Source organism: Maylandia zebra, linkage group LG18, assembly GCF_041146795.1.
Source record: "Maylandia zebra isolate NMK-2024a linkage group LG18, Mzebra_GT3a, whole genome shotgun sequence".
Classification (NCBI taxonomy): domain Eukaryota; kingdom Metazoa; phylum Chordata; class Actinopteri; order Cichliformes; family Cichlidae; genus Maylandia; species Maylandia zebra.
In genome coordinates, this window is record NC_135184.1 from 32,596,252 (window position 1) to 32,614,065 (window position 17,814).

Here is a 17,814-nt window from a genome sequence, read left to right on the forward strand (position 1 = left end):
TTACACCGGTATTACCGTGAACGGAATGATATAGCCCAGCCCTAGTTGGGCTTACTGACCTCAAACCATTTTATGTAGTACACGGTAGAGCAGGGCGATATGGCCAAAAATATTTATCACGATATATATTTGAAAATTTGCGATAACGATATAACTGACGATATAATTGATGCGAGACAAAATACAACTCCACAACATTACTAGCTCAAAAAGACAACCTTCCATTTAATTTCACTTAAACAAGAAGCTGGTTTTTATGTACATTAAAGCTTTATAAAAATGTAACAGTGCAAATGCAAATTCCTTGCTGAAAGTTTAACCAAAAGGCATTTCCAGTAGAAATGGGCTGACATATCCTGAGCATAACCATGTATAATATCCACTGAAGTTAAAAAGAGGTGCTTTGCAACATTAAACTGCAGTGTGCAGTACGTATTTTTCGGACCATAAGGTGCACAGGATTATAAGGCACATTAAGCGAAACAAAGCAGTCAGATAAATCAAACTTTATTAAACTCATTCTTCTTGCTTCCTCCACTTCTGTAACATTGATTCATTAATGTTGAATTCTCTGGCAGCTGCTCTATTCCCATGTTGTTGCAGTATATTAATGACTAACCTCGTATTGTGGATGGATTATCTCAGTTGTTCTCCTGACTGAAGTTTGGTCCATTTACAGCATCCTGCCATGCGATTGCATTTGTCTCTAACCATGAGGAACCTTCACGTTAACTTTTATAAGTGGAAAAGTGTTAGTGTTCGTCCTCCAGCTTCACTGTTTATGTTATGCTAACATAGCTGTGTCGCTAGCGATCACGTAGCACATCATTATATACCAGCTAGCCCAACTTCAGTAACCCTACAAACGTCACTGCTGTTTAGTTTCCTGTCTTCATTTATGTTGGAAGTGATAGCAGAACTGTACGTTTGAATTTTTTTCAGAAATCTCTCAGTCAGAACATGCAATATCATGCTTAGGTAACTAGCGAAACTAGCGAGCTAACTTCCGCTAGCTTCCTGCTAACTTCTAACTCCATTAAATGTAATAAATTGTGTTTTCATGGATGCCTGGAAGTTAAACTTCATAGTTACACCTGGTAAAGCAGCAATGCTGATTGTTTTTATTAAAGATGAAAGAATTTAGACAGTTTTTAACTCGCAGTGATGCTGCAGTGTTGTTTGACCTGAAAAAGACGGAGTTTAGGACCCAGATTACTCCCAGCTTTAAGAGCATCTTAGTCCGACAAATACGACAATAACGATGGCCGCTTGCATGTTCTGCAAAAAAATGTGCTTTGTTGTGTATCTGACGGACAAACACCAAACCAGTTTCACATCACTGAAGTTGCACCATTTTCACAAACCAATTCTGGTTCATCTGTTTCACTCAACAAGCGGCCATGTGCGTATGAAAACAAAGGCACTGCGCATGCGCGTTTTACTCATATTCTATCGCGATATTTCATTTTCCTATCGTTGCCTAACATTATACCGGTATTACCGTGAACGGTATAATATGGCCCAGCCCTAGTACACGGCACGCAGAAATTTGTCAAAAATGTTTTAGTACGACTTTGGTAAGCTACGAAGCCGCACCGCTTGATGGATTGTTGGAGCATTACGGCTACCGTAGTCAGGAGCCTCGCAGAGTAATCTGGGTCCTAAACTCCGCACCTTCAGGTCCCAAAGTCAAACAAGCACTGCGGCATCACTAAGAGTTAAAAACTGTCTAAATTCTTTCATCTTTAATAAAATGATCAGCGTTGCTGCTTTACCAGGTGTAACAATTACGTTTAACATCCAGGCATCCATGAAAACAGAATTTACCAAATTCAACGGAGTTAGAAGTTAGCAGGAAGTTAGCTCACTAGCTTCTACCTAAACAGATATAGCATGTTCTGACTGAGAGATTTCTGAAAAATTCAAACGTACAGCTCTGCTATCACTTCCAACATAAATGAAGACAGAAAACTAAACAGCAGTGACTTTTGTAGGGTTTTTTTTTCCTTTCTCTCACCCTCTCTCTCGCACTTTTTTTCCGCTTCACTCTGCACACGAGCCTTGTGGGGAGGGGCGGTAGTTACGCTCGCAGTAGCACAGGAACAGAGCGGGAGGGAGAGAGAAAGAGCCAGGGACAACAACGTCACATTAGAAAGGTATAGTAAACATCCACAACTATTTTCAGTTGCAGATGATAAAGGATTCACAAAGTTTATTCATGCAGGTCCATATGACAGAGAATGTGCATCTTCTTTTTGTTTTCATATTTTAATTTATATTTAATTGTGTTGTGGTTTGCAGTGTTTTGTGTTCTTTCACTTTAAATTTGTTTAAAAGGGAAAAGCTGAAAATTTAAATAGTTAAAAGTTGAAATGTGAATAGTTGGTTTTTGTATTATATGATTTATTTATTACATTTTATGTGGAGTGAATAAATAAAAGTATATTTACGGTGGCCCCTAGAGACAAAGCACGTACAAACTCCCCGGTATGCCCGATGGTGATTCTTCGTTTTTATGGGCCGATGATTTTTTTTTTTTTTTTTTTGTAATGGCATGGACAATGAGAGGTGGTGGATTGGCCAGATGCTGGCCGATGTGTAAAATAACTCAGTTGTTTGGTGGTGGCTATGGCGGAGCTTCCACAGAGCCCAACAGGTGGATGAGAGAAAGGGGAGGCAGGAGGAGCAGAGAGTGTCAGGTGAACTGAACTTCAGGTAAGAAGTTATGACCTGCAGTCTATCTGGGTCAGATATAAACCAAGTTTAGGTAGAGTTTATTTTCGTTGTGCTGACTTTTTAGTCAGTTACAATAACTCGTACTGCGTACTAGCTAGGATGATGGAGTTTCTATACAGCTGGGTGGGTGCTATAATGTTACTGATAGTGAACTTTATTTTATTCATAAGGTTTTTTAGTAGAGTTGCCAACCGCTCCTTAAAAATGGAACGGTCCCTCATTCAGAGAAAACATTACCTGTTTCGTATCGAGCTGAGAAGAGACGCAGTTTGTCCCGAACTTCAGCTACAATGGAAAAAGACACAAAGCTGGATTTATTCTGTGTCTTTAAGCTGCACAGCTGCCTCTTCTTCTCTCATTCTCTCTCCCTCTCTCTCCTGTTGCTACTTCAGTCATGAAACTGATCAATGATCAGCTGATCGGCTTTTCTCTCTTGTTTGTTTATCGTCCACTTTGCGCCAGAAAGAGGAAACCAGCAGATGCCACGCTAAACAACAGCAGCACGTTTAAGCTTGATCAGCTGTTGTTAGAATGTATTTAATATTAATTTCTAGTATCAGCTGATGTTTGCTGGAGCCACAGCTGTAAAGCTGCTGGTCATGATATTAGTTTGTATATCTGGTGAGAGGGAAACATGAAAATGAAACCAGGAGAATCATCACAGCTAAACAGGTGATGGAGAAACTGGTTTACCTTTTAGTTGAAGGGAAGTTATAAACTGTTTCTGAGAAATAACCCCAGGATCCTTTTGTAAGTAGCTGACAGCTGGTAACTGTGCAGGGGCGGGTCTAGCAAAGTTTTGCCAGGGGGGCAGGTAGGGCATTAACAGGGAGAGGGGGGCACAAAGAAATACTTTTCTTTCTTATTCTCATTTAAAATGTCTCGCTTTTATTAAATAATTATCTGAAGCTTACAACCAAAGTTTTAATCTGATGTAAAATGTATAGAAATCATACATATAGCAACAAGACTGTACATCACCGTTACAACAGCATTTGTTTTCATTCAAAGGCTTTATGGCTTTTCCTAGAATACCTGGTGGGCCGGTCTCTAAATGCCCGGGCCAATTGTTTGTCCCAGTCCAGCCCTGAAAACACGCACAAACTCCAAAACACGTAAAAACTCCATAGCACGCACAAACCCGAAGCACGTACAAAACACAACAGAAGTGTTCCAGGATGCTAGGGGCAGTGTTGAGCTTTTGTTACCTAGGGGCTACACAAGCCAGGAAGTACCAACGACTGGATTTGGTGTGTGGTAGTAACAGGTAAATGAACTTCAATTGTGTAATTTAAGTGATCTAGGTAACTCTGTTTTGGAAGTTCAGTTAATGCTAGAAATGTGTTTTGGGGTTTGTACGTGCTTTGTCTCTGGGGGCCACCGCATATATTTATATATAAACATAAATAAATAAAACCACGTTTTTTTTTACATTAGTAATTCCTTTTGTGCATAATTTTATATTGTTGTTAATAATAAATTAATTAAAGCAACAAAACAACCTGAAGAGCCAGTTAGGAGCCGAAAGAGCCGGTTCTCTAAAAAGAGCCAGAAATCCCATCACTAGTTTGCAGCCGCTGCAATGCTTTAGACCAAAACAGGCACAGCTTGATGACACCATCAACATGCGCTATCGTGGTAGAGCGGTATAGTCAAAATCTCTACCGTTGGCCAAATTTATATCGTTTCTACCGTATACCCTTTAGACCGCTCACCCCTAATTAAAACCAACAATATCTCTTTTGAGTAAAACAGTTAAACTAACTTTGAAAAACCCTTACTGGGAAGAGATTTTGGGGGTAATGAGTTTTTCCAGTAAACTCTTCTACTTGAGGAAAACTGACGTATGTCAACATTACTGGATCTGTTTGCAACATGTAACCTGCTGGATGATTTTCCTTTGTGAAAGGCCTCATAGAGTACCAAGCTACTGGTCGATGGTACATATACTCTACCAGCAATACCTGCATTTACCATCCATCCATCTGTCCATCCATGTGGGGGGCTGGAGCCTATCCCAGCTGTCATAGGTTGACGTGAGGGGCAGGGTTTGCCTGGACAGGCTGCCATTCTGTCACAGGATGTCAAAATGCAAATTCTTTAAAAAAAATAAAGATTATTTTTAATTTACATTTACATTTTTTCCCTTAATATCACTAAACTCATGTAATGTTTTTGTTGCTACTCTAAAACGATATATACCTATATTATTATTTCTTGTTGTAGATGACATCTTAAAAAATGGGAATAAATGAGACCTAAAGCAGGGTAGTCAGCCATGACGCGATCATATAGCACTGAAACATGCAGTGTACACCTTAAGGTGCTGGGAGAGATTTTACATGGAGCTGACATAAATTTCTCCTTCTTTTAAAGCTTACTGGTAGTTAAAAACACACTGTCACTTTAAATGCAAGACAGCTGGGGGCTTTGACTTAAGACCGTGAACACTTGAGTCAGTTTAATATTACACAGTACCCCTCTCAGCAGCAGCAGAGAGTCCTGCTGACAACTGCAGTACCCCATTCTCTTCCATGTTTCACAGGGACACCTTATACTCAGCTAATCCACAGTAATGATCTGAGCTTTGAAGACCTTGGAGACAAGAAGATCAAAAAATTTTAAGGAATGGACTCAGTGGTCTAGTTCACAATGAATTGTATAGTAGTATGGTTCATTTTGAAGGGAACAGTGAGCTTTTATTTTGCCTTGGAGAAATTTTTGGATTTTTATTTTCATTAGCCCGTCAACCTTTTTTTTGCAGTGACAGCATTTGAAAAGTGTTTAAAGAAAGCACACACTTGTGTGTGTGTGGTGGCGAGGGCGGTACTGGGTACAGTTTTTCCTCTTCATCTTTTACAATAGCTTGCGTTTCCCATATTGCTTCTGTGTTGACCATTTAAGAAACACTTTGCAAAGGGGAGATTCTGTGACTGACAGTAAATTCTAGCTGCGGGACTGCAGCCACTTGTTAGTGTCGGAGAAGCCGGGGAAGCTATGTTATTAGAAATTTACCCTTTTGGTGTGGTGTCATAAATTGTGCCGAGGTGAGGTAATAAAGTTACCCTCTGGGAGACACTCTTGCTGTATTGGCTCTGGCAGTGATTTACACATTTGTGCTGGAAGGATCGGGGAGGGTAGTCAGCCCTTAACTGCCTCCCATTTGAATCACCTTTCTGGGATAATAAGTTAGCTAGTAAGATTCTGGTCCATGCCATAGAAAGTTTTATACTGCTGCTAGTGGATAAGACATTAAAGTCCACCAGTGCTTATACGTCTCCTTTGGGCCCTAAATGCACTGTGCCCTTATTAAAACTCTTGTTTGTATATTTATGTACATTTTCAAACCATAACAAAGCTGACAGGACGCAGAGACTGCATTTCGCTCCGTCTTACTGAGTGTGTAGAACTCAGTGCCTTTCATTGTTGTGCTGAGCAGGAATTATATGGTTAGTTAGGCTGGTGCAATACAACAAATCTAAATATAGCTGTACCAGTATTTTATAAATACATTTTCAGATTAGAGTTCAGAATGAATTCTTTTAGTTGTATGGCTCATTTTGTGTCAGGAATAAAGCAACCTTTTAATCAGAAATATATTTATTCTTATTCTCATTAACCCGTCAACCATGAACACCATACTAAGAAGACTACAGCAAGTAGTTTGATTTGCATTGATTTCCCAGCTCACAAAAGGTAACATTAACTACAGTTCTTCATAATCAAGTGTTTCCCACACAAGCACCAGGTGCCAGTGGTATACATTGAGTGCTGAAGTGCATGTTTCTGTTTCTTTTTTATTGTTTCATCTGAAACAACAGCATTATCCATTTCCTTATTCTGTCGATTCAGCAGTTGCTAACCTGTTAGCTCTAGTGGTTTCCTTCTAGTGCTTCCTTACAGGTGAGCTTCTGCTGTGGTGGCATTCAGCTGTTTCAAGCTCCCATTGAGAGTTGAGGTTTTGAAGGGTTGTTAGACTCTTTCATTTTAATGTCTGAGATGTTGGATTCAGAATAGTTGCTTAGTTTGTTTCAGAGTATAGGCAGCAACCCGACAGTGTTTAACCTCTCAAATTTATGAATGTATAGATAGATGAAGGTCTATTTAAAAAGGCTTTCCAGCCTTTAGCCTCATCACGTGACTTATTCTATACACATTGCTTTAAAGATCTGAGATCATTTGAGTAATCCAGCATCTGCTGGATCCTGTGTTTTGGTTTTTCAGAGCAACATGAGAATTGGATTAGTCAAACTCAATTCAGTCCACTGAGAAAATGAAATGGTGATTAGATGGAATATTTTGATCCTGGAGATTATCATCAGCAACTCTGATAACGGGAGAAATAATGAATAAGAGGGAAAAAAACGTTTTGACCCCAGCAGAGGAAGAACGTGTTTGAGAGGGCTGTGAGAAATTTACCAAGATATTTTATATTAAAGGTAATATCACAAAAATAGAAATAACAAGAGGCGAGGTGAGGCAAAAGGTTAAAGACAAATGAAATGTGCAAGCATACTCGTACTCCTGAAATGATTTCATTCTCATGTGCTCTTCTACTGCAACATAGAAATCATATTGAAACTGGGAAAGAAGCTGGTGTGATACTACAACTGTAGGGTAGCTTATAGTCTAATACAGCACTTTAAGTCTGCCTGTAAATCTGAATCAGTGACATTAGGGATGCACAATTATCGCAAAACACAATTTTATTCAGTTTTAAAAACATTATTATTTGTCACATTTATTCAAAAATGTTCTAGTGTTCTGTCATATAAGAAAGCAGAAAGCTTTTACATCTTCCAACTAGTAATATTTTCATTAAAATAGATTTGATAGAAATCTAGCAAAAAACAAAATAAACAAGGGCACTGCTTTCCCTTTTAAACTCTGCTACATTCGTGGTAACTGATTTTCAGAATTAATCTCTGCAGACAAATAATAATATAAAGTCTTTGATTCCATTCACTGTACCTGCATGATGGGCGTGAATAAAACTACCAGCAAAGTACTCGACAGCTGTGAGATCACTCTCTGCTCTCCCCGCTCATGTTTTGCGTAGGTTTTGCCACTTTAGAAAAGTAATTGGGATAAGATATCTTTGAAACATTTGTCATTCACTGTGTTTACTGCAGTACAAATTATAACCATAAAACAAGAAAACACAAATATATTAGTAATATGTCAAAAACTTGTTTAAAGCTAACATTTATTTTGACATTTATTAAGCAAATAACAAGCTTTAATTCACATTTTGATAACCAAACATGAGGAGTCAGAATGAATAAATCATAACGTTCAACTCTCTTCAATCTATTAACAGTGCGCCTTACTATTTTTGAGTAAGTTGGTTGTGCTGAGTTGCGGTTGCTTAACCTTGTAACTCGTCAGGAGCCAGCACAGTATATGTAATGAAATTTACATTTAAAAAAAAAAAAATCTATCTAACATGTTGTAACTAGAGTTGAACTTTGTAACTAGTTGCTTAAAAGGCCCTGCTTTCCACCATTTGAATTAACATCATATATTGTCATGTCATATATCATATCTTGGCCAAACAATATGTATTAGTAATTTCCATTCACCATTTGTTCTTCCTGTCACTAGTCTAACTAGTGATTACTCCTGTTATGCTCAGTTGAGCCATTTGTTTACTGTTTTGCTGCACATAACCAGCCACTCCTGTCTCTTCCTTGCTTGTCTCCTTAACCTGGTTGTACTCTGCAAGTGTATTTTTGCCTTAAGTGGTAAAACAAGTTTGCTTTTTCTACGTGTAACAGGAACAATTTTCTTGCATATTTGTAAAGCATTGTGATTTGTTGGAGGATGTTGATGTAGCTAAATCTTCATTTGAGGCTGACACATGGCTCTGGCTGTCAGACATGTATGGGCTTGTCTCGTTGTGCATTAGGGAATGTACATGCATGGCATTTCTATAGCAATTATATCACCATATCACACCTTTTTTGTCATGTAAAAGTGTATACGGGTAGTTAATATGACAATATGATACGGCACAGCCCTAGTTCCCAACAACAGATGACTCAGGGAATAAGGGAACAACTCAGGGACTTTTGGTGTGCTAGACATTTGAATTGTGTTGTTGTATATCTGTCGTTTAACAAGGTTTTACTCATGCAGACTAGTTCAGGAAACTTCAAGCTGCATAGTGCAGGGAACAGCTGTGACGGGTACATCCATGCATGTGGTCAGGTCCAGATTTAGGGAGCGCTTGATTTGCTTTTGCTTTGTGTTTTAATTGGTCAGGGAGGCGTTTTAAGTATTGTGCAACAAGATTAAAATTCAATTAATTGTGTAGCCCTATAGGATGGTGTAGAAATAGAAAAAAGGAAGAAAAAAAGATAAAATTAATGTTAAAACAGCGCCAAATAACAACAACAGTCACCTCAAGGCGCTTTATATTGTAAGGTAGACCCTGCAATAATACAATAACAGCAGAGTGCAGAAGGTGGACCTCTTCCTTGGAAGCCACACAAGCTACAGGTACAATACATGTCAGGTAACTGAAGCTCACTGGATGTTGTTGTTGTTCATATTATTGGCAGAAGCAGCGAATGCCATCACACTTGAATTGTAAAGTGGGGAAAGTAATTACATATGTGAAAATCCCCCCCGACTAAACTGGTACGCCTCTGAAATGCCAATGACAACTGCCTCCTCCTGAGAGTACCACATGCACATCTACACGGCACGCCACATCGTTTAAGTGTGTCATATAATCTCAGTAGTGGAGTAGAAGAGCTGGTTTCACCTTATGATGACATGTCTGTGACAACCAATAAAACAACAGCTGAAGAAAGAAAAAAAAAGAAAAATCCAGGATCAAATCGTCAATATTTTATCCAGCTAAAGCGTTTATCCATGAGAGAATGCGCCTCAGAGCGATGACTGATGTCTGCTTAAAAGAAGCTCCTGTGTGGCCTCTGACTGCAGTGAATGCTAGACAAAAACTACAGTTGTTTCAAAAAAGCTGTGTTGACCTCCATTTTTCATATTGCTTTTTTAATCCTCATCCAGCGGTGTGTATCACCTTGAATAACCAGAAAGTGATTTCAAGCCTTTCTTACACAGAACACTAGCCCAGTAACTGTAATCCGAACCAGGTCTATTTGTCACAGTTGCCTTAACCTCCTAGGCCTGCTAAGCTCCACGCCATTTTTTATACAACTGATAAAACATCCCCAATTTCAGTTGGTAACAGCTCCACAACTGTAAGGCTACAGCGAACAACCTTCAGCTCTTTAGAAAAGAGAGACCTGGCAGGGTTTTCAAATATGATAAGTGTTTTGTGTCTCTGTTAACAGAGAAAGGTTTTTTTAAATTCCAGCAAAAATTGGCATTTTACCTATTGTCTAGTGCAGGGTTTTAATAGTTTTGCAATTTTCATTAGTTTTTATTTTTATTTAGTTTTGACTTCAGATTTTCAATTTTATATCAGTTTTAATTAGTTTTTACCAATTGTTTGCTAGTTTAGTTTTAATTTTTTTGAAAATCCTTAGTTACAGTTTAGTTTTGATTAGTTTCAGTTATAGTTTTAGTTGTGTTTGCAATAATTAAGTGCAACAAAATCCCAGTTGCATCATATCAGTCATGCTCTTCTGCTTATCCTTGGGTATGTTGCTATTCCAGCTACCATACCCTGCACCCTGGACAGGTCGCCTGTCTGTCGCAGGGCTAACACGCAGAGACAGACAACTCACATTCCCACCTATGGGTTCTTTAAATAAATAAATAAATAAATGAAGGCAGATGAACAACCATTGATACCAGGCAACTATAAAATGTATATCTTGGCCCCAATGAGACTATTAACTCTTGCAGCACCGGGTGTTCGTAATTTTGGTTCAAGTGAATTGATAAACTTTGTGAAAGCAATTGACTCACACAGTTATGTAGATGTCCCCGTCCTGTTGTCTCGGGATGCATCACGCTGCCTGCCTGGGGTTAGAGTCTGTTTCTGGGGATGAGGGTTGAGTGTGCTCCCTTCTCAAGGTAAGCTAGGTTAGCCTTCTTGTGTGAGCTTTTCAAGTGCACTTTAAGGTTTGTGGGATTTTTTCCTTTAGAAATGTCCCTCATAATTTGTCTCTTTCCACTACAAGACACTTCATCCAAAACACAGTCATATTCAAAGTAATCCCAAATTGGACTCTGGCGCTTTCTCCCGACTTTTCCTGACACGATTCTGCGCGTGGACGGAGCAGCAACACAGACGACTCGACTAACGTACTGCCACCTGCTGGCATAATGAGACAGCAAGAAAAAAATCTGGAAACTAAACTTCATCTTCACCCTTGACTATTGTAGGACACGCACACATCAATGAAACTAAACACATTTTTGCTATAAATTCAGTTAATTTTAGTTAGTTTTGTGAACACTCGTTACAGTTTTAGTTAGTTTTCCTTTTTTTGTTTTTATTTTTATTTCCGTTAACGAAAATGTTTTTTCACTTCTAGTTTTCGTTATTTCGTTAGTTTTCGTTAACGATAATAACCTTGGTCTAGTGAAGTTAGAAAGTAAACAATGAGCCTGTAAATACTGATTTTATTCAACCTGTTCTGGAAATTCTCAACTGCAACTCTGTCACAGAAATTAAAGTCAGCAAATGCGACATTCATTTTAATTATAGCCTTGTCAGGTAGCATCTTCACTGAACGTGAAGAAAACTGTGGCGGTTTGCATTTTGATAAGTTACAAAGTGTATAGGAACACTCGTGGTGGAAAGGATAAACTCGTGTTCTCTCCCCCCTTCATCACTGATTGCACATGGCACCAGTGTGGAAGTATTTAACCCATATTTTGCTGTACTTCTTTTACAGAAAGATAATGGTTGGGAAATCATCATAATCATCAATAATTGGTGGGAAGAGCTCCACAACTCAGCTAAATATCAGTAGCTTCTATTATTCAGGAGAAACTACAGCAGGAGACCGTGAGGTGAAACAATGGGCCAACACTGTGTCCGCCAGAGCAATTAGGCTGCCTTCATATACTCCCGTCATAATGAGCATGTTACAGAGACATCTAATTACTGTACATGTAGGGTGTCAGAGGCACTTTGATGAGCTTGGTGAGCACACAACTCATTTATTAATTGGATTTTCGTGCTGAACACAGTGCTTTTTCTGAGCATAGGTGAGTTATATAATCATGGCCGACCTATACCTGACTGTAGAAATGTAGCTGGGTGGCACCTAAAGGAAAGCTTTTGATTTGAAGCTTATTATCAGGGTTATTACTTCAAGCTTGCTTAGTTAGTTTCGTCCATCGTGTTTATTGGTAAAAGTACCATTTACTTAAAAATGTAGAAAAAAGCCCCTCCCCCGACAAAAAAGAAAAAAGTATTATAAAAGAAAAGACAGGAAGTTGTCTTCTCTCGGCAGCATGGTGGCAGGGTGGTTAGCACTGTTGACTCACAGCAAGAAGGTCCTGAGTTAAATTCCACCAACAGCCCAGGGCCTTCCTGTGTGGAGTTTGCATGTTCACCCCGTGTTTGCGTGGGTTCTCTCCAGGTACTCGGGCTTTCTCCCACAGCCCAATGACATGCAGTTAGTGGGGTTAGGTTACTTGAAAACTCTAAATTGTCCATTGGTGTGAATGTGAGTGCGAAAGGTTGTTTATGTGTTAGCCTTGCGACACCTGTCTGGGGTGTACCCTGCCTCTCGCGCTAAGACAGGTGGGATAGGCTCCAGCCACTCTTCAACCCTGAAAAGACTAAGTGGAAGAGGATGGATGGAGGCCATTGTTTTTAATGCATTCCATCAAAATGTTGCACTAATACTTTAAACAGAATGCTTAACATCGAACTTTTAGGGCATGAAGGTCTCCTGTGAGGTGCATGTGATTGTTGTAATGATATGATGCCTGTGAAGGGTTGTATAAATATAAAAAGCAGACTGTGTTGAAACTAGAGGATCGTAAGGGATTATGTGTTTACTGGTAATATTCCTCAGCGATCACTTTAAAATGCATCCACTTGAATTATTTCAAAAACCTAATCTGATCTCGAGTATTATTATATCGACTAGAGCTTAATCTGCAGAAGGGAGATAAGAGTTGCTTTTGAAACAACCGAACAGTATGTCTGTTTCTTTTCTTTTGTAGCTTTTAATGTGGCAGCAGAAGAAGAAACTTAACATGCACACCACTTATGCGCTGTCATTAAGGAGTAGATACTAAGCATGTTAACAAAGCCAGAGACTTTTAGCCCCAGCTATAAAAAGTGCTAATTAGCAGTTACATGAATAAACTACTGCTCCAGGTGCTTTCAGCTTCTTATCCCACTCTTTGTGGCTAATGTAAGAGTGAGGCTATGCTTGTGTGAAGCTGATGTTTACCGCTCTTGCCAGTGTGAACAGGTGACGTCTTTAAGCTGTAATGGATGGCTATATGCAGCAGTTAGTGGAAAAATCGTATCACTGGCCTAGATGAACATATGTGTGGCTCAGAAAGAAATTCTTCACATCTTAAAAGTTCATGATTGTTATCACCTCTTTCAAAAGGCCATCTCTCCCTTTCTCTCACTTAACATTGTTAATGCTTATGTGGTCAGGCCAATAACGTGAGACTTTGCTGAGATTCTTGCCAGTGTACATGCATCACCTTGTCTGAACAAATCCTCAATCAGCAATGTTGTTTCCAGTAACGGAAATATTGCAGTTTGACAAATAAGTGTGTTTACATGACGGGCAGCCAGGTGGTGTTCTTTTCTTTTCTTACAAACCATTTATGAGGTTTGTTTGTTTGTTTGAATACACTGCATGGACAAAAGTAGTGGTCCATAACTCAGGCCCAATGCCACAAGTGTATAAAATCAAGCGTCTAGTCGTTAAGGCTGTTATGATACCAATACACAGGATAATACTGGTACATGCAAAGCTACAGTCCTGTGTATTTCCTGTGCTTCTGCTCACTTGGCACCAGAATTAGCTGATCAAATAGCAAACAGGCTCCCACTGTTTCTGTCTAGTTGCTGATAGACCATTCCCATCTTAAACCTGGGACTTTACAAGAAGAATAACTTAATCTTGTTAATCATGTCTATTAACATTAGAGATGGGTAGGAGTGATAATGTTTATGCCCTTAATGCTATCATTTTATTATTAGCCACTAACCACTACCTTAATGCTGACAGACGGCTAACATGGCTAAGTAGGTCATTTTAATCAGCTAACATCAACATGTGGGCTGTTGAGGTTTAAGTTCACAATTGTTTAAAACTTCAATGTTGTTGCTTTACTGACCTTATAAAGACTGTGGTTTCACTCTTTGAGATGCTTTGCCATGTTTTTTGTGCTACTGTTCATGTGTTCAGTGGTGGGCTGTGTGCCTGCAAGGTGCTTTGAGAAACTGCGTGCCAACAGGTGAACGTGACGACAGCACTTTTGGTATTGATACGATTACAAACAAGTGTCTAATCTCATAATTTTTAGTATTGATTAGTATCTGAGTATTGATCTTTTTTGTAAACCCTATTACCCATGCAGTCTAGCCTCTAGAATGATGGCACGGTGAGTTGTAAAGAGCTCAATGAGTTTGAGTGTGGTACTGTAAGTACTACAAAGTGAAAGCATTTAGAACCACAGTAACTCAGCAGACCACGTTACATAGCAGGGTCACTGAGTGCTGATTCAATAACTGATTCAGTAACAAACTGACATTAACATCAGCACAAAAACTGTACACTGGAAGCTTCATGGCACGGTTTCCATGGCCGAGAAGCCCCTGCAGGTGTAAGCGTAGGTGGCTCAGTACTTTTGCCCACAAAGTGTATTTGAGATCAGATAGACACAGACTGTGTCATTGTGGGTTGCATGATGAATTCACTTGTACATGTCTTTGTACTGTCATAGAGCATGACAATCATCTTTTCCCTATTCCAGTGCAAATAAGGGTGGACAATGTAGTTTTAACATTATAAGATTATATTTTAAGAAAATCTGCCATAACAATATTTCTATGTAGAAAAGAAATGCTGAATGTTTTGTTGATGGTTCCACACAGCAGCATTTATAAATGTTAACACAATAAAGAGCATTTTCTAGCCTTCATTTCTAATGAGCTACTGTCATTGATGACACATTTCCTAATTTAAAGCGAGAATTTATTAAAACAAGGTGCCAGCAGCATCAGCATTATAGTGCAATACTGGTAACACAGCACAAGTCAAGTGTAAGCAGAAAAGTAACCAAAGCTGTGCTTTTCACTTGAAATATAACTGCCTAAACCTTTTTAAGTTTAACAAAAGTAACGTAACCTTGAACGTCTTGAGGAGACTGCACAGTCAGCTACGTTATAACACTGAAAAATATTTTCTACCTGAGATCTTGAATCTTGACTTGAGCCTTTTAACCAGCTGCTCAAAGCCCTGCATTTTCACTGTAACTGCATCACAAATCTCCATCTACCGTTTCTTTTCCTGTCATATGGAATTCAACTAGTGAGTACTCTGCATTTGGGTTGCAGCTGCTAGTATCTCCTCCGTGACATGACATACAGGAGCTCTAGTAAGCCCTAGTAAGTAGTGTCAAGGCTGTGTTACTGTCCATGCCAGTGTGCTGGCTGATTAACATAGGCTAACAGCAAGGGGCTGTGAGTCCACCCTGTGCTGCATTTATTTACTGGGTTTCTTTGTCTTATAATTATTGTGAACAGTTATAACACAATAAGGTACCAGAGATGGTCACGTATCAGGTTTTCTTAAAATAAGTAGTTTTTAAAATAAAAATGTTTCCATCAGCCACACCTTTACTTTTGATCACTCCTTCGAAATCCCATTCTTACCACTTGCTTATGTGTATTTGAGACAATACACATAAACAAGTGGCAAGACCTTTTGCAGCTTTCAGAGAGTCTCTTTCTGGCTTTCTTAGTCTCCCTGGGGCCTCTACAACCCTAATTCCTATTTTGTATTCTCATGCAGAAATACCAGCGGGATTTCAAACAGTCTGAATCTTTTCTGGTGCATTTCTGCAGAGTTTATAGGGAGTTCACACTGGAACTAATAGTTCATGTCCATATTCGTGTTAGATGATTATCTGGAGTGTTGAAGAAACGCTTACTTGAATTAGTACATTAAAAGTTCACTGTAGTTGCATGGAAATGTAGACTTGTACTTTATATTTCCTGTTTTCTATGCACAACACTGCTCTGCTTTTGTGTAGCCTTGTCTGGGTCCAAGGACTGCCTATATTCAGGTAGATATAAATATATCAAGCTGAGGATTTACATGAAGTACATGTCAGGCCAGCTAATTAAACTTATAATAGCCTATGAAACATACAGTAATTATTTAATACAGCCTGTTCATGTCTACATCCATTTTCATCTTTCTCCCCTATCTGAACTTTGCCTCCTTTATGTTGTTCAAATCTGCTTGTGACACAGTTTAGTGTAGAGGTTGAATTCACCACTGCACAGTCACGTCGCTTCGTTGCTCTGTGATTCCTTTGTTACATGTAAGCGTGTGATTAACACCAAGCAAAGATCGAGGATTGTTTTGCAAGGCAACGGCTGAGAACTATGGAGGAAAGCACGAGAGAAGGAATCAGACAGGAGGACAGCCAGAGGATAAAGAGAGAGTGAAGCAGAAAGAGAGAGATTGTAAGGCATATCGCTACTAGTGAACGGTTTCCATGGCAACGTGATCGGGTGCTTAGACAGGAGTTCTGAAGAATAGTGGTGTTTTTATCGCCACAGCAGGAGAAGAGAGGAAAGAACGAAGGAGAGCCGTTTGACGTGGAACCTGGAACTCTGCGCACTGCCTCTAGCTGAATGATGGCAACTATAAAAAACCACTGATGATTTATCCATCAAATCATCAAATATTGTTCAACTCAGGTACAACGTGCTCAGGTTGAGCTTCTTACTTCTCTGGTTCTTCTCTGTAATGGTAGTCCGTGCCTCACAGGTGAGGAGGCAGAACAGAGTGCATCTGCATCTGATTCAAGTTAATACATATATGTAGGTATTAGAGTTGGCCTTTATTTGATCTTCTATTTTTACATAGTGGGGGACTGGTGGTTCACATAGGTGAGCAAACAGACACACACACACACACACACACACACACACACACACACACACACACACACACACACACACACACACACACACACATTTATTGTATGTATCCTCAACTGCAAGGGAACAATAGCACAAGGGCAGACCCACCCAGAGTAGAGACTAAGCAACAACCAAAAGTAGAAGAAGAACCTCCGGGAGAGAGAGGTGTCATACAGCACCTATGCCAAAAGCCACAGCAACCTCCCATAACAACAGGCAGTCAGCATCACAAAGGCAGAGATCCAACAAGAAGAGTCCAGATTCAAAATATGGACAGCACCAGGACCTGACATGCCTAATGGCTAAAGAAGGGACCTCAGGAGGGAAGCAGTGTTGTGGAAATGACACGCTCTCCACTAGAATGGATAGTGCCAAAGCTTGCTTCTTTATGGATGAGAGATACATGTTTTGAAATGACAGGGAGCAGGCGCGTCTAGTATATGTAGAGCAGGCGTAAAAAAATGATGTACAGGCAGAGCGCAGCAGCCAGCGCAACGCAAATTTTAGGTCATTCACTCCGGCATGCTCCGTCCTATGTGATTTAGTATCCACACTAGTGCTTGGCACCATAGAAGACTAACAGTATGCTAATAACAATTAGGAACTCATTGAAACTGTGGAAGTGTCATGATCACGTTTTGAAGACAGGCCCCGAATGCAGGAACGCAGGTTTAAGGCGCCTCCATGTTAGTTTCACTTCTCAGACCCAGAAGCTGTTATACTGTGCATGGACATGGCCGTTGTCTCTGAGTCATTTCACCAGGGCATTTGAATTAAGTGCCACGCTGAATCACATCATCAACACAGAAAGCTAAGAGAAATATGCATGTGTGCAATAATACAGTTGGCTTATTCATTTCCCAGTTCAACTTTTGAACGCCTGAGCGGAGCATGGGTGAGAATGAGACGGAAATCACCACGTTTTGTGTTAGAGAATTTACCCGTAGAATTATTTATAATGTGTCTGTCACAAGAATACTACACATATATTTGAT

General features: G+C 39.5%; 1 protein-coding gene across 8 annotated transcripts in view; it reads left to right on the forward strand.

Moving 5' to 3' along the window:
* The window catches only part of astn1 (astrotactin 1), a 494,478-nt gene that overhangs the window by 14,744 nt on the left and 461,920 nt on the right, over positions 1-17,814 (forward strand). The window lies entirely within an intron of this gene.